The 18,285-nt window shown below is 40.4% G+C and overlaps 1 protein-coding gene and 1 pseudogene across 1 annotated transcript in view; one reads left to right on the forward strand and one right to left on the reverse strand.

Moving 5' to 3' along the window:
* PKP2 (plakophilin 2) overlaps positions 1 to 18,285 on the forward strand; it is a 117,599-nt gene that overhangs the window by 33,441 nt on the left and 65,873 nt on the right. The window lies entirely within an intron of this gene.
* Positions 2,543 to 12,415, reverse strand: LOC108537916 (60S ribosomal protein L35a pseudogene; annotated as a pseudogene).

The following is an 18,285-nucleotide window of genomic DNA, read 5'->3' on the forward strand; positions in this document are numbered from 1 at the left end:
TTTTTTTTTTTTTTTTTTTTTTTTTTTTTTTTTGAGACAGAGTCACTCTGTTTCCCAGACTGGAATGCAGTGGTGCAATCTTGGCTCACTGCAGCCTCTGCCTCCCAGGTTCAAGCCATTCTCCTGCCTCTGCCTCCCAGGTAGCTGGGATTATAGGCATGTGTCACCACGCATGGCTAATTTTTGTATTTTTTTAGTAGAGTCGAGGTTTCATCATGTTGGCCAGGCTGGTCTTGAACTTCTTGCCTCAAGTGATCTGTCTCCCTCAGCCTCCCAAAGTGCTGGAATTTACAGGTGTGAGCCACTGTACCCAGCTGATTTTTTTTTTTTTTTCTGAGATGGAGTCTTGCTCTGTCACCCCGGCTGGCGTAATCTTGGCTCACTGCAACCTCCACCTCCTGGGTTCAAGTGATTCTCCTGCCTCAGCCTCCTGAATAGCTGGGATTATAGGCACCTGCCACCATGCCCGGCTAATTTTTGTATGTTTAGTAGAGATAGGGTTTCACCATGTTGGCTAGGTTGGTCTCCAATTCCTGACCTCAAGTGATCCGCTCACCTCAGCCTCCCAAAGTGCCAGGATTACAGGTGTAAGCCATCACACCCAGCCTGTAAGATTATTTTTGAATGTTTACTATTCCCAAGTATTATTTCCTAAATGAATTTTGAGAAAATTGATATTTTGAGGGTACCATGTAAAACTGGGGATGTGAAACATGCTTACGTCCTACTGCAAATAAATATGACTCAAGTCAACCACGTCTTACTTTGAAAAGCCTTCACCCAGAAAGGGGCCAACTTCTTATCATCTGATTCAGAGAAACAGACACGTTAGGTAATAATCCCAGAGTAATTAGTCTTCAGCAAAGATGAAGACTATTTGTCTGTCTTTTTCAAATTCCACACTGTCTTGATTACTATAGTTTTGTAAGTCTTGAAATTAGGTAATGTTAGTCCTTCCATTTTATTCTTTTTCAAAGTTTTGGCTATTCTACATCTTCAGCAGTTCCATCTGAAGTTTAGAATCAGCTTGTCAATTTCTTAAAAAATAATTGCTGGAATTTTGTTAGAGATTGCACTGAATCTTTAGATCAATAAGGAGAAAATTGACATCTTAACAATATTGAGTCTTGTGACCCATGACCATGGTACATCTTAACATTTATTTAGGTCTTCAGTTTTTCTCAGCAGAGTTTTATAGTTTTTACTGTAGAGGTCTTTCATGTCTTTTCTTAGATTTATCTGTAAGTTTATCATATTTCCAGATGCTATTATAAATGGTACTTTTAATTTATATTTTGGTTGCTCATTGCTAGTATATAGAATAGATAATATATATGTTATATATATTTATGTGTGTGTGTGTATGTATATATATATGGAGAGAGAGAGAGTACTGGCTAGAATCTCTCCTACAATCTTGAAAAGAAATGGTGAGCGTGGGCATATTATCCTGTTTCTGATCTCAGGACGAAAGTATTCAATCTTTCTTTCACCCTTAAATATTATGCTACCTGTAGGGTTTTTTTTTTTTTTTGAGACAGAGTCTCGCTCTGTCGCCCATGCTGGAGTGCAGTGGTGTGATCTCAGCTTACTGCAAGCTCCGCCTCCCAGGTTCACGCCATTCTCCTGCATCAGCCTCCTGAGTGGCTGGGACTACAGGCGCCCGCCACCATGCCCAGCTAATTTTTTTTTTTTTTGTATTTTTAGTAGAGACGGGGTTTCACTGTGTTAGCCAGGATGGTGTTGATCTCCTGAGCTCGTGATCCACCCGCCTCAGTCTCCCAAAGTGCTGGGATTACAGGCATGAGCCACCGCGCCCAACCCTGTAGGTTTTTCATAAATGACCATATCAACTTGAAGAACTTCCCTTCTACTCCTGCTTTAATGGAGTTTTGAATCACAAATGGATGTTGGATTTTGTCAGATGCTTTTTATGCATTTATTGAAATATTTGTAGGGTTTTTAATTTTGCCATTATGGTAAATTACCTTGATTGATTTTGAAATGTTATTCCATTCATAAACCCCACCTGGTTATGATGTACTATCACTTTGTAGGTTTGATGACTAGACTTGCTAAAATCTTGTTTTCAATTTTATGTCTGTGTGTGTAAAAGACATGATCTGTACTTTTAGTATCTTTGATTCTGAGTTGAGGGTAATACTAGCCTCATAGAATTAACTAGGAAGTAGTCCTTTCTTTTCAGTTTTTTGAAAGAGTTTGGTTAGAAATGGTATTATTTCTTCCTTAAATGTTTGGTAGACTTCAGCAGTGAAGCCATCTCAGCCTGAAGTTTTTTATGTGTAGAAGGCTTAGCTACAAATTCAGTTTCTTTAAGAGCTGCGGGGCTATTTGGGCTATCTGTTGCTTTTTTAGTGAGCTTTGGTAGTTTGTGTCTTTTAAGGGATTTGTCCATTTGATCTAAGTTGCCCCAGTGCTCTTTATCTGTTTGTGTAGATACTGTGATCATTTACCTTTACCTAAAATTTTGTTTTGTTTTGTTTTTTACAAATCCACTTTTATTTATTATTGTTTCATTAGTTTAAATCCTTGAGGGGTACAGCATCACTTGGACTCTGTGTCCAATAGCTCTAGCAGGAAGATTGCTTCAGAATTTGGCACAAACCATGCCACTGTTTTCGTGGGCCCAAGTTACCTTTCCCCAGATCACTCTGGTTTTGTTTGGTTTGCTGCCAGGAGTCACCATGTTGTTCTTTGCTTTGTATACATAAGGACATCTCTTGCCCAAATATAATTCTGTTTCCTCTCAGGCATAAACACCTTAATTTTAAGAAGAGATGTGTTCCCTTTGGTTCTGGAGACCCCACTTATAGCCAGCAAAAATGGCTTTGGACTACAGCCTGCTTTCCAGACGTATTTCCTTTTAGAAGTCCTGTTCCTAGCAGGCCTCCCCAGGATCCAAGATGGTGAAGCAAGAATATTTATTTATTTATTTATTTATGAGATGGAGTCTCGCTCTGTCACCCAGGCTGGAGTTCAGTGGTGTGATCTTGGCTCACTGCAACCTCCACCTTTCGCGTTCATGTGATTCTCCTGACTCGGCCTCCTGAGTAGCTGGAATTACAGGTGGGCACTACGTGGCCTGGCTAATTTTTGTATTTTTAGTAGAGATAGGGTTTTGGCATGTTGACCAGGCTGGTCTTTCACTCCTGATCTCGAGTGATCCACCCGCCTCTCAAAGTGATCCACTTGGGTCCTCCTCAAGTGATCTGTCTCCCAAAGTGCTGGGATTATAGGTATGAACCACCATGCCCAGACGATCTGAAGAATTTTCTTCTCTTTTCTTTCTTTTTTCTTTTTTTTTTGAGACAGAGTTTCACTCTTGTTGTCCAGGCTGGAGTGCAATGGTGCGATCTTGGCTCACCGCAACATCCGCCTCCCAGGTTCAAGTGATTCTCCTGCCCCAGCCTCCTGAGTAGCTGGGATTACAGGCATGTGTCACCATGCCCGGCTAATTTTGTATTTTTAGTAGAGACGGGTTTCTCCATGTTGGTCTGGATGGTCTCAAACTCCCGACTTCAGGTGATCCACCCGCCTCGGCCTTCCAAAGTGCTGGAATTACAGGTGTGAGTCACTGCGCCTGGCCTACTTGAAGAATTTTTGTTTTGTTTTGTTTTTTTGAGATGCAGCCTGGCTCTGTGGCCCAGGCTGAAGTGCAGTGGCACAATCTGGGCTCACTGCAAGCTCCGCCTCCCGAGTTTACACCATTCTCCTGCCTCAGTCTCCCGAGTAGCTGGGACTACAGGCGCCGCCACCACGCCTGGCTAATTTTTTGTATTTTAGTAGAGACGGGGTTTCACCGTGTTAGCCAGGACGGTCTCAATCTCCTGACCTCGTGATCCGCCCACCTCGGCCTCCCAAAGTGCTGGGATTATAGGTGTGAGCCACTGTGCCCGGCCTGAAGAATTTTTAAAAAATATTTTAGTTCATCACCAGCAAACCTGCATTATTTCAGCTTTTGTATGTCTGGAAAAGAATTTCATCTTTGCTTTTGAAAGGTATTTTCACTGGCTTTAGAATTCTAGGTTGACCGTTTCTAAATATTAGTACTGAAAGTTGGCCACAGTGCGGTGGCTAATGCCTGTAATCCTAGCCCTTTGGAGGACTGAGGCGGGCAGATCACTTGAGGCCAGGAGTTCAAGACCAGCCTGGGCAACATGGTAAAACCCTGTCTCTACTAAAAATACAAACTTAGCCAGGTATGGTGGCAGGTGCCTGTAATCCCAGCTACTTAGGAGGCTGAGGCAGGAGAATCACTTGAACCCAGGAGGCGAAGGTTGCAGTCAGCTGAGATCGCACCACTGCAACTCCAGCCTGGGCGACAGCCTGTCTCTGTCTCAAAGAAAGAAAGAAAGTTGCTCCACTGTCTTCTCACTTGCGTCACTTGCATTGTTTTAGACAAGAAATCTCCAGTCATCCTTATCTTTCCTCCTCCATACATGTGTCTTTTCCAGCCCCCTCTGGCTGCTTTTAAGATTCTCTTTCTTACTGGTGTTGATCAGTTTGGTCACATGTGCCTTAGTGTAGTTTCTCTTAGTTTTTTTGTGCTTGGGAGTTCACTGAGCTTCATAGATTTGTGAGTTTCTACTTTTCATCAAAATCAGAAAAATTTCACATTTTTTCTGTTCCTCCTTTGGGAACTACAATCACATACATATTAGGCTTCTTTAGGTTTTTCTTTTTTAGTCTTCTTTCTCTGTGTTTTTAGACAAGTTCAATTCCTATGCTGTAAGTTTGCTAATATGTGTTTAATATGCCATTAATACATTAATATGTGTTTAATATGCCATTAATCTTTTACAGTGTATTTTTTTCTTCATTGTAGTTTTCATCTCTAAAAGTTAGATTTCAGTATTTTTATGTCTTATGTGTTTCTATTTAACATGTTCCATCTTTGCTCAAGATTTTTGAACATATGGAAGACAGATAAAATTGCTACCTTAATGTTCTTGTCTGCTAATTCTAACATCTGTGTCTATTCTAGGTAGCTTTTGATTGATTGGTTTTTCTCCACACTATGGGTCATTGAGCTTTGTTCTGGGTGCAATTAAGGTACTTGGAAACAGTTTGATCCTTTCAAATTCTACTTTGTTTGTTTGTTTGTGTTGAGATGGAGTCTTGCTCTGTCCCAGAGGCTGGAGTGCAGTGGTATGATCTTGGCTCACTGCAACCTCCACCTCCCAGGTTCAAGCGATTCTCTTGCCTCAGCCTCCCAAGTAGCTGGGATTACAGGTGTGCGCCACCATGCTGGGCTAATTTTTGTATTTTTAGTAGAGATGGGGTTTCACCATGCTGGCCAGGCTGGTCTCAAACTCCTGACCTCGTGATCCACCCACCTTGGCCTCCCCAAGTGGTGGTATTACAGGCCTGAGCCACCACGCCCAGACCAAATTCTACTTTTTAAAAAAATTTTACTTTAAGCTCTGGGATACATGTGCAGTGTGCAGGTTTGTTGCATAGGTATACATGTGCCATGGTGGTTTGCTGCATTATCAACCCGTCATCTAGGTTTTAAGCCCCACATGCATTAGGTATTTGTCCTAATGCTTTCCCTCTCCTTGCACTCAAATTCTACTTTTAAGATTCGTTAAGTGGAACCAGAGCAGCATTTATTCTAGAGATAATTAATCCCTACTTCTTAAGGCAAGACACTTCTGAGAACTCTACCTAATGTAGCAGGAATTTTGAGATTTTCTGGCTGGCTGACAAAAATAGTCATTGTTCCTAGGCCTGTGTGAACATGGGGAGCTGTTCCCTTAAATCCTTTTGGATGATTATTTCCCTGGCCTCAGACAGTTTCCTCATACCACGTGCACTAATTAATACTCTACTGAATACTAGTGGGCAGGTCCTGTGCAGATCTCAGGAGCTCCCTTTCTGTTCAGCTCTTTTCTCTGTGGCACTCTTTTCTGAAAAAATTCACCCCTTTGGTCTTCTCAGACTCTGAGCTCTGTGCCCTCAACTCTATTGAGTTTCACTTAAGTTTTCTCTCGCTGCCCCGTAGCCTGGAAACTCTCCCAAGGCAGTGATATCTAAGGGATCGTTATCCATCATTTACTAATATTCAGTTACTGAAACCATTGTATGCTTTGTCCAATTTTTGTTTCAGGCAGTAGGTAAGTTGAGTTGTTAATTACTATTGAGTCATTTTTAATTTTGATAAATAACTCCCCAATAAGTCCTCCCAAAAACTGTACAAGTTTACACTCCCATCAACATTTTATCAGAGTGTTCATTTCCATGTACCATTACTACCACAAGGTATTATTCTTTTGTTTGTTTTTGTTAATCTGAGAAGCAAAAATAGGCATTTCATTATCATAGAAATTTTCTTGTATTTTGAAATCAAGACTAGTAGTTGTCCAAAGAGTTATTGAGGGTCGGGTGCAGTGTCTCATACCTGTAATCCCTGCACTTTGGGAGGCCAAGGCAGGCACATCACCTGAGGTCAGGAGTTCAAGACCAGCCTGGCCACCATGACGAAACCCCATCTGTACTAAAAATACAAGAATTAACTGGCGTGGTGACACGCACCTGTAGTCCCAGCTACTCAGAAGGCTGAGGCAGGAGGATAGCTTGAACCCAGGAGGCAGAAGTTGCAGTGAGCCAGGATCATGCCAGTGTACTTCAGCCTGGGCAACAGCGAGAGACTCTGTCATACAAACACACAAAAAAAGTTATTGAGAAAATTATTTTTTAAAGTGATAAACACTTTTATAGAATTTGTCGTCATCTTGCATGCATAAACTATGCCCATTATAGATCATCTGCCATTTTTAGTTTAAGTTTACAGTGGAATGAGAACTTAATGGAACTAATTCATCTGAGTTCAAATCCTAGTCTCTTACATTAATTCTATCCACCACTAATTACAGAGCTTTCTTAAGCTTTTCACCTTCATCTAGTCTTTCCAAAATATTCAGATTAATTTTCAGAGAAATAAGTACTCTTTCTATACTTATATTCCATCCATTTATAGAATAGGTAAGTAAGTTACATAATTATAACAAATACAATTGACGTAAATACACTGGGAAACAAACCTAAATTACTACTGGTAAACATGTAACTCAACTAGTGGAAATAGAAGTGCAAAGGCTCAAATAGAGTAACCTACCAGCTTTGATAGTACTCTGAGAATCAAGGAGGTTTCACAGAGGGAAAAGAGCATGTGGTTGGTAAAACTTGCAGTTCGGTTGAGTAAGTAAGGGTCACACAAAAGAGCTTCTGCTGATTTTTTTCACTTGCATTTCATTAATTATTCATGAAGTTGAGCACCTTTTGGTGTGGTTTTTGACTTTGTATTTCTTCAGTGAATTGTCATTTTTAATCTGTTGTGTATTTTTTCTACTAAGATATGTTTCTTTCATAATGACTTACAGTTCTTTACCTATTACACATATTAATCTGTTGTTACTTATGTGGCAGATAGTTTCTCCTGCTCTATTTTTGTTGTTGTTGTTAACTTTGTTTATGGTATCTTTCATCATGCAGGATTTTAAAATTCTTGTGAGATCAAACTCAATATTTTTCATCTCGATGTCTGTATGTTAGATATTGCTTTAAAAGACCTATCTCTACATCTAGACTTTTCTGTTTCAAAAGTTGTGTAATTATGGAGTATTTCTCACTGACCCTTTGCCTATTTGCTCCATAGGAAGAATGAGTAAGGATTTTAGAAGATATTTAGCTAGTGATGAACCTTCTTTATACATATAGGTGAAGGGAATGGGGCTAAATATTGATCCTTTAATAGCTAGTCAGAGATAAATTTTTAAATATTTGTCTTTAAATATTTAAATACTTGTTTTAATATTTAGATTTAAATATCTTTAAATCTTTAAATACTTGTTTATCCCTGGTTTTGGGGGAGTTTTGTTTGTTTGTTTGAGACAGGGTCTTATTCTGTTGCCCAGGCTGGAGTGCATGGTGTGATCATGGCTGACTGCAGCCTTGACCTCTGGGCGCCATTCCTCCTACCTTAGCCTCCCAAGTAGCTTGAAGCCACAGGCACGTACCACCACGCCTGGCTAATTTTTTTTTTTTCTCATAGAGATGGGGTCTCCCTGTGTTCCCAGGCTGGTCACAAACCCCTGGGCTCAAGTAGTCTTCCCACCTCGGCCTCTCAAAGTGCTGGGCATTATAGGCATGAGCCACCACACCAGGGCAAAACTGGGCATCATTATGTATGCTTCGATTTCGTATTACAAATTACTGGAATTTTTATTCTGTTGCCCAAGTTGGGCTAGATTTCTACTATCTCTTAAATTACTAATTTGATTAAAAAAATCATTTTGCTTACACATAGGATTGAAGTTGTGTTTGCTGGCTTGACCGTTACTCAGAGATAAAGCTAGAACAAAGACTGGTTTTGAGAATGATGAAAATGAAAATTATATGCAAAACTAAAATGTATATGCTTCATAGAAAGCCTAAGAATTATAATGTTATAACCCAAGAACATTTGAAAATCCTTATATTAAACATGGTACTATAGTTTTTAAATATATGTATGCAAGAAAATTATAATTTGGACATAGAGATCAAAATTCTAAATCGTAATACTTTTAAAACCAGTAGCAGCTTTTCAGTCCTCATTTTGTTTGTTTGATTAGGATTTTTGGTGTTTTACACTGTTGATCTCTCTCTCTTTTTTTTTTTTTCAGACATATTCTTACTCTGTTGCCCAGGCTGGAGGGCAGTGGCACTATCATGGCTCACTGTAGCCTCGACCTTCTGAGCTCAAGCAATCCTCCTGTCTCAGCCTCCCAAGTAGCTGAGACTACAGGTGCATGCCACTATGCCCAGCTAATTTTTAAACATTTTTTATACAGATGGGATCTCCCTACATTGCCCAAGCTGGTCTTGAACTCCTGGGCTCAAGCAGTCTTCCCACCTTGGCCTCCCAAAGTGCTAGGATTACACACATGAGCCGTCGTGCTGGCCTGAACCTGTTATCTTTTTTTGCTTTTCTTCTCTACTCTCCAACCCTCCCTCTGAACTTGTTCTTCCTGTTGGGCTGGGAGGCAGGACATTGGTGGCTTAATCATGGACTCTCAAGAGTCACTGCTAGCTGAATTTGAATTCCAGCACCCTAATTACATAGATGCCCTTGGGCAAGATATTTTACTTCTCTGAGCTTCAGCTTTCTTACCTATAAAGTGGAAATAGTTCTCCTACCAAGAGTTGTCCTGAGAATGCAATCAGATAATGGTGCACTGCCTGCCCCAAGGCAATAACTCCAAGCATATTGTTCCCTGTCAGTGAACGGTAGAAGGGTACTTCACCCAGGTAATTTGACACCAAAACTTGAATACTTTGAATCTTTTTTTTATTATTATTATACGTTAAGTTCTAGGGTACATGTGCACAACGTGCAGGTTTGTTACACATGTATACATGTCCCATGTTGGCGTGCTGCACCCATTAACTCATCATTTACATTAGGTATATCTCCTAATGCCATCCCTACCTGCTCCCCCTACCCCATAACAGGCCCTGGTGTGTGATGTTCCCCATCCTACGTCCAAATGTTCTCATTGTTCAATTCCCACGTATGAGTGAGAACGTGTGGTGAACCTTCTTTTTAACTTACCTCTCATAGTCACTCGGTCTTCAAGTCCTATTAATGCTACTTTTAAAAGTATCTGGAATCTACCCACATCTTTCCCTCCCTACTCAGAGCTACTGACTTGGTCCCAGCACCATCTTCTGTTAATCCAGCTGTCTCCAGATTGACATCCCTGTCTCCATTCTTATTCATTCCTAATAGTCTCATGCCTCACGGACCCCAGGGAGACCTTTCCGATAACTGCCCCCATTGCCTGCAGGATAAAACATAAATCCCTTATTTAGTCGTAAGACCCCTCTTAACATGGTCTTATTTTCGTGCCTGTTTCATATCTCATTATTGAAGTAGTTACTGCCATAAATATCTTGCAAAAACTTACTATACAACAAATTCAAGGCTTTGATAAGAAATCTGAGAAATTAAAAAACAAAAGAAAATGCACCCATAATCTCACCATTATCATTTTGGGTTTGTTCTCTAATTTTTAATGCATATCTTTACATATCTTCAATCAAATTGCATATGTAGCTTTCTTTGTCCCCACAAAAGAAAATTTTATTTCAATTTTAAAAGTGTGCACAAATACAGGCTTGTTATTTGAAAACATAGAAAATGGCAGATCCTATTTATGACTCATACATTTGCCACTTCTCCCAAATTCCCTAATTTCATTTCCTTTTTGCCTGTGTTTATAAGTAGAAATGCATAGATGTTTTATTCCATTTTTTTTTTTTTTTTTTTTTTTGAGATGGAGTCTCGCTCTGTCGCCCAGGCTGGAGTGCAGTGGCGCTATCTCAGCTCACTGCAACCTCTGCCTCCTGGATTCAAGCAATTCTTCTGCCTCAGCCTCCCCAGTAGCTGGGATTACAGGCTTGCGCCAGCACGCCCAACTAATTTTTTGTATTTTTAGTAGAGACTTGGTTTCACTATGTTGGCCGGGCTGGTCTTGAACTCCTGACCTCAAGTGATCTGACCTGCCTCAGCCTTCCAAAGTGCTGGGATTACAGGCATGAGCAATCACGCCTGGCCTTATTCCATTTTTTAAATGACATATGAATTTTTATAACAATTTTTTTTTTGTTTTTTTTATTATACTTTAAGTTTTAGGGTACATGTGCACAATGTGCAGGTTTGTTACATATGTATACATGTGCCATGTTGGTGTGCTGCACCTGTTAACTCGCCATTTACATTAGGTATATCTCCTAATGCTATCCCTCCTCTCTCCCCTCTCCCCACAACAGGCCCCGGTGTGTGGTATTCCCCTTCCTGTGTCCAAGTGATCTCACTGTTCAATTCCCACCTATGAGTGAGAACATGCGGTGTTTGGTTTTCTCTCCTTGCCATAGTTGCTCAGAATGATGGTTTCCAGCTTCATCCATGTCCCTACAAAGGACATGGACTCATCCTTTTTTATGGCAGCATAGTATTCCATAGTGTATATGTGCCACATTTTCTTAATCCAGTCTGCCACTGATGGACATTTGGGTTGGTTCCAAGTCTTTGCTATTGTGAATAGTGCCGCAATAAACATATGTGTGCATGTGTCTTTATAGCAGCATGATTTATACTCCTTTGGGCATATACCCAGTAATGGGATGGCTGGGTCAAATGGTGTTTCTAGTTCTAGATCCTTGAGGAATCGCCACACTGTCTTCCTCAATGGTTGAACTAGTTTATAGTCCCAACAACAGTGTAAAAGTGTTCCTGTTTCTCCACATCCTCTCCAGCACCTGTTGTTTCCTGACTTTTTAGTGATTGCCATTCTAACTGGTGTGAGATGGTATCTTATTGTGGTTTTGATTTGCATTTCTCTGATGGCCAGTTTCAGTTAAAGGTGATGGTAGTTGCTACCTTGTATTGAGTGACTGCTGTGTGCCTGACATGTAATTGCTCATCTTACACAGTAATTCCCATTTGACTAATGAGGGAACTGTGTGGCTAATAGTGTCTTTGTCAGCTCTGCCTCACCCGTGGATACCTCAACATGTGGGTATGTGACAAGCATCAACCAGTCTTCCCCCACTGCTGGATATTCATGGTTTCTTATTTTTTGCTATTATAAAAGAAGTAGTCACTATTTTTGCATGTTAGTCTGTGTCTTCATTTCACATTGTTTCCTGATAAAGGTTACTAGAAGTGAATATTTTAAAAGTTTTGACACATATTGCCACTTGCCTTCCTGAAAGGTTATGCCAGTTTACAGGGAGTGATTAATTCTAATGGGAAGGAAAGCAGAGAAAGGGAGTGACATTTCTTAGAGGAGGTGACATTTGAGCTGGATCCCACAGGATGAATAGGGCTTTGCTGGAAGAGAGGCAGAGTGGACTGAACCTTCCAGACAGGAGGAAGAAGTGAGAGCAAAGGCTCCGCGGCTGGAGAGAGCCTTTGCCTCAGCAGAGGCTGTGTGTTCCCTGTACTTATTTGCAACCAGAAGTCCTTGTCATTTACTTATTTTATAATTGACAGGAGAGATAATCAGAATAAAGCCACAGAGAGAGTTAAAATTCTCATATGTGACTCTGCCCTTTCATGTATTTAGAAACCAACTCAAATGATAACTTTTTTGAAGTTCTGAAACATTCATGTTAGTCTATTTCTTTTTTCCTTTTCCCAAAGGAGGGAAAAATACCCCGAGGATTCAGTATAATTGGGAAACTCATCAAACCTCTCTGGTCCCAGCTGCTTCCCTGAATGTTAAGGGACAAGAGCAGCATATTTGACATTGGTCCTACTGTGGATAGGATTCATCACCTACCATCTTTTAGTTAAATGCAAGGAGAAGGTCATTAACTTTTTGCGTTTAGCAGGATTTATATCCATTTGCTTGATAAAATCGATGAAAGTTACTAAAGCCTATTTTTAAACTTGGGATAAGTGCCAGACACTAGGGAGTCAAGTTATACAGTAAGTAGAGCTGTAGCCGGATTTCAGCCTTTATCGGAGCACTGCTGTGTCTGTAGTTCTCTCTTTCCGGGCTAGAGCAAGTGCTGAAAGCCAAGGTGATAAAGGTGACAGGGTAAGGGAGCAGTTCTGAGCTGGGGAGGCTTCCGTATGTCACTTTTTACTAATTCTGTGATTGCAGCTTGAAATGCAATATGGCCGGTAAGCCATTTCCCATCATATTTTGAAGAAGACAACTTATAAATTATGAATTAAGTTAATAAAATATGTCTAAAGCTGCCAAAGTACCTCAGGACGAATAGGATTTTGTTTTTGCATCTGATATGTATACTGCTACTGGGAAGATTTGGTATATCTGGTGTTCATGTAGCTTATAAAGTGTGAATTTATATTATAAACTTATATTTTCTCAAAAACTTAAAAACAGGCAATGTGGCATGCTAACAGAATAACAGCGTTCACCCAGAAGACACAGGTATATATCCCACAGTGCTATTTTGCCAGTCAAGGCCTTTCTTTCTGTAATTTAATTTATTAAAAGGAGGAAGCCGGCTGGGTGCAGTGGCTCACCCCTGTAATCCTAGCACTTTGGGAGGCCAAGATAGGTGGATCACTTAAGGTCAGGAATTTGAGACCAGCCTGGCCAACATGGCAAAACCCCATCTCCACTCAGAATACAAAAACTAGCTGGGTGTGGTAGCGCACACCTGTAATCCCACCAATTAAGGAGGCTGAGTGAGGCAGGAGAGTTGCTTGAACCCAGGGGGCAGAGGTTGCAGTGAGCCAAGATCATGTCACTGAATTCCAACCTGAGCGACAGAGTGAGACTCCATATAAAAAAAAAAAGAGAAAGTATGAATTTACCTTAAAACCTTACCATGAAATAAAAATTAGGGAATTAGGGAAATGTGAATTACAGATTGTTTTAACATAAATTGTGGTGTGTGTGTTTCTTTTTTTTTTTTTTTTTTCTTTGCTTTTAAGGAAGTATAATACAGGTTAAGTGTCGCTTATCCAAAATGCTTGAGACCAGAAGTATTTTGAATTTGGGGTTTTTCAGATTTGGGAATATTTGCATTACATTGGTTGAGCCTTCCTAATCCAAAAATCCAAGATCTGAATTACTCCCTTGGAGCATTATGTTAGCATTCAAAAAGTTTCAGATTTTGAAGTATTTCAGATTTCAGATTTTCAGATAAGGGATACTCAGCCTGTAATAGGAATAGATGAAGTCATGAAATAATCTGTTGGACCAGATTTACTTGACAGCTAAGAAATCTTTTTTGTTTGTTTGTTTTTGAGATGGAGTCTCACACTGTCACCCGAGCTGGAGTGCAGTGGTGCCATCTCTGCTCACTGCAAGCTCTGCCTCCCGGGTTCAAGCAATTCTCCTGCCTCAGCCTCCTGAGTAGCTGGGATTACAGGCATGCACTACCACGCCCAGCTAATGTTTTATTTTTAATAGAGACGGGGTTTCACCTTGTTGGCCAGGCTGGTCTCAAACTCCTGACCTCGTGATCCGCCCACCTCAACCTCCCAAAGTGCTGGGATTACAGGCATAAGCCACCGCACCCAGCCAGCTAAGAAGTCTTTATCGTGCATTTAAATGGCTTTAGACACAGTCCAACAAAATTGCTGCAGCCACTCTCCCATCTGTCTCTTGTTCTGCAAATGTCTCCTCAGAAGGCAGTCAACAAGTGGAAGTATTTATTCCTTATTACATCCAGTGAAGCCTTAAAGGAATCAAGAGTACTTTCTTCTTAAGGTTCTTGCAATCTATTCATATAGATAATGTATGTAAAACTCCTAACACTATACTGACACTTCTTAATGTTAGAAGTANTGCCACATTTTCTTAATCCAGTCTGCCACTGATGGACATTTGGGTTGGTTCCAAGTCTTTGCTATTGTGAATAGTGCCGCAATAAACATATGTGTGCATGTGTCTTTATAGCAGCATGATTTATACTCCTTTGGGCATATACCCAGTAATGGGATGGCTGGGTCAAATGGTGTTTCTAGTTCTAGATCCTTGAGGAATCGCCACACTGTCTTCCTCAATGGTTGAACTAGTTTATAGTCCCAACAACAGTGTAAAAGTGTTCCTGTTTCTCCACATCCTCTCCAGCACCTGTTGTTTCCTGACTTTTTAGTGATTGCCATTCTAACTGGTGTGAGATGGTATCTTATTGTGGTTTTGATTTGCATTTCTCTGATGGCCAGTTTCAGTTAAAGGTGATGGTAGTTGCTACCTTGTATTGAGTGACTGCTGTGTGCCTGACATGTAATTGCTCATCTTACACAGTAATTCCCATTTGACTAATGAGGGAACTGTGTGGCTAATAGTGTCTTTGTCAGCTCTGCCTCACCCGTGGATACCTCAACATGTGGGTATGTGACAAGCATCAACCAGTCTTCCCCACTGCTGGATATTCATGGTTTCTTATTTTTTGCTATTATAAAAGAAGTAGTCACTATTTTGCATGTTAGTCTGTGTCTTCATTTCACATTGTTTCCTGATAAAGGTTACTAGAAGTGAATATTTTAAAAGTTTTGACACATATTGCCACTTGCCTTCCTGAAAGGTTATGCCAGTTTACAGGGAGTGATTAATTCTAATGGGAAGGAAAGCAGAGAAAGGGAGTGACATTTCTTAGAGGAGGTGACATTTGAGCTGGATCCCACAGGATGAATAGGGCTTTGCTGGAAGAGAGGCAGAGTGGACTGAACCTTCCAGACAGGAGGAAGAAGTGAGAGCAAAGGCTCCGCGGCTGGAGAGAGCCTTTGCCTCAGCAGAGGCTGTGTGTTCCCTGTACTTATTTGCAACCAGAAGTCCTTGTCATTTACTTATTTTATAATTGACAGGAGAGATAATCAGAATAAAGCCACAGAGAGAGTTAAAATTCTCATATGTGACTCTGCCCTTTCATGTATTTAGAAACCAACTCAAATGATAACTTTTTTGAAGTTCTGAAACATTCATGTTAGTCTATTTCTTTTTTCCTTTTCCCAAAGGAGGGAAAATACCCCGAGGATTCAGTATAATTGGGAAACTCATCAAACCTCTCTGGTCCCAGCTGCTTCCCTGAATGTTAAGGGACAAGAGCAGCATATTTGACATTGGTCCTACTGTGGATAGGATTCATCACCTACCATCTTTTAGTTAAATGCAAGGAGAAGGTCATTAACTTTTGCGTTTAGCAGGATTTATATCCATTTGCTTGATAAAATCGATGAAAGTTACTAAAGCCTATTTTAAACTTGGGATAAGTGCCAGACACTAGGGAGTCAAGTTATACAGTAAGTAGAGCTGTAGCCGGATTTCAGCCTTTATCGGAGCACTGCTGTGTCTGTAGTTCTCTCTTTCCGGGCTAGAGCAAGTGCTGAAAGCCAAGGTGATAAAGGTGACAGGGTAAGGGAGCAGTTCTGAGCTGGGGAGGCTTCCGTATGTCACTTTTACTAATTCTGTGATTGCAGCTTGAAATGCAATATGGCCGGTAAGCCATTTCCCATCATATTTTGAAGAAGACAACTTATAAATTATGAATTAAGTTAATAAAATATGTCTAAAGCTGCCAAAGTACCTCAGGACGAATAGGATTTTGTTTTGCATCTGATATGTATACTGCTACTGGGAAGATTTGGTATATCTGGTGTTCATGTAGCTTATAAAGTGTGAATTTATATTATAAACTTATATTTTCTCAAAACTTAAAACAGGCAATGTGGCATGCTAACAGAATAACAGCGTTCACCCAGAAGACACAGGTATATATCCCACAGTGCTATTTTGCCAGTCAAGGCCTTTCTTTCTGTAATTTAATTTATTAAAAGGAGGAAGCCGGCTGGGTGCAGTGGCTCACCCCTGTAATCCTAGCACTTTGGGAGGCCAAGATAGGTGGATCACTTAAGGTCAGGAATTTGAGACCAGCCTGGCCAACATGGCAAAACCCCATCTCCACTCAGAATACAAAACTAGCTGGGTGTGGTAGCGCACACCTGTAATCCCACCAATTAAGGAGGCTGAGTGAGGCAGGAGAGTTGCTTGAACCCAGGGGCAGAGGTTGCAGTGAGCCAAGATCATGTCACTGAATTCCAACCTGAGCGACAGAGTGAGACTCCATATAAAAAAAAAAAGAGAAAGTATGAATTTACCTTAAAACCTTACCATGAAATAAAATTAGGGAATTAGGGAAATGTGAATTACAGATTGTTTTAACATAAATTGTGGTGTGTGTGTTTCTTTTTTTTTTTTTTTTTTTTTGCTTTTAAGGAAGTATAATACAGGTTAAGTGTCGCTTATCCAAAATGCTTGAGACCAGAAGTATTTTGAATTTGGGGTTTTCAGATTTGGGAATATTTGCATTACATTGGTTGAGCCTTCCTAATCCAAAATCCAAGATCTGAATTACTCCCTTGGAGCATTATGTTAGCATTCAAAAGTTTCAGATTTTGAAGTATTTCAGATTTCAGATTTTCAGATAAGGGATACTCAGCCTGTAATAGGAATAGATGAAGTCATGAAATAATCTGTTGGACCAGATTTACTTGACAGCTAAGAAATCTTTTTTGTTTGTTTGTTTTGAGATGGAGTCTCACACTGTCACCCGAGCTGGAGTGCAGTGGTGCCATCTCTGCTCACTGCAAGCTCTGCCTCCCGGGTTCAAGCAATTCTCCTGCCTCAGCCTCCTGAGTAGCTGGGATTACAGGCATGCACTACCACGCCCAGCTAATGTTTTATTTTAATAGAGACGGGGTTTCACCTTGTTGGCCAGGCTGGTCTCAAACTCCTGACCTCGTGATCCGCCCACCTCAACCTCCCAAAGTGCTGGGATTACAGGCATAAGCCACCGCACCCAGCCAGCTAAGAAGTCTTTATCGTGCATTTAAATGGCTTTAGACACAGTCCAACAAAATTGCTGCAGCCACTCTCCCATCTGTCTCTTGTTCTGCAAATGTCTCCTCAGAAGGCAGTCAACAAGTGGAAGTATTTATTCCTTATTACATCCAGTGAAGCCTTAAAGGAATCAAGAGTACTTTCTTCTTAAGGTTCTTGCAATCTATTCATATAGATAATGTATGTAAAACTCCTAACACTATACTGACACTTCTTAATGTTAGAAGTAGGAGGGAAGGGAGTTGTCATTTTTGCTTTATTATAATGATTGTGGTTGTTACTGTGGCGATTATTTTTATTATTTGTTTTACAAGTCTGATATTTATTTCCACCTTTCTAGACTTTTCTCCAGTCCTGTCAAAAGAATATGTAATATTGGAGCCTGTGTCCTAAATACCATTTATCTGTCTATGAAAGGGAGGCTAGAGTTTGATACATAGAAAATATGCAAATCTGCCCCGAGCCAGGCATGCAGCTCTCTCCTAAGCATAAACTGCTGGCAGTTAGGGTGTCCTTGCTAAGTGACAAACTTTGTCTGAAAGGGAAGCTCATGCCCATTCATGAAAACTTACTTCCTCAAAATTTCTGCATTAAGATAGTGAAAATGAGATCTTTACCAACTGCTCTTGGCAACTTAAAAGTTTCAAAATCAGATGTGAATGGAAGCCTAAGAGAAGGAAAGCCTTCAGTCTACAACCTAATGTTTCATTTCACCAACCTTGTGTCTACCTTTTAATTTCTTTAGATAATATTTTCGGACTAAAACAGGAAATCTCCTTGTTTAGGATTATTTGGCCTCTTCTTAAACACCCATAGGTTTCAAAATTTAAACCATCAATTTGTTTCCCATTGGTGGTTGTGCCCTTTCTCTGATAGCATGCGCTTTCTTTTT

Source organism: Rhinopithecus bieti, unplaced genomic scaffold, assembly GCF_001698545.2.
Source record: "Rhinopithecus bieti isolate Rb0 unplaced genomic scaffold, ASM169854v2 scaffold_72, whole genome shotgun sequence".
In the NCBI taxonomy this organism is placed as follows: Eukaryota; Metazoa; Chordata; class Mammalia; order Primates; family Cercopithecidae; genus Rhinopithecus; species Rhinopithecus bieti.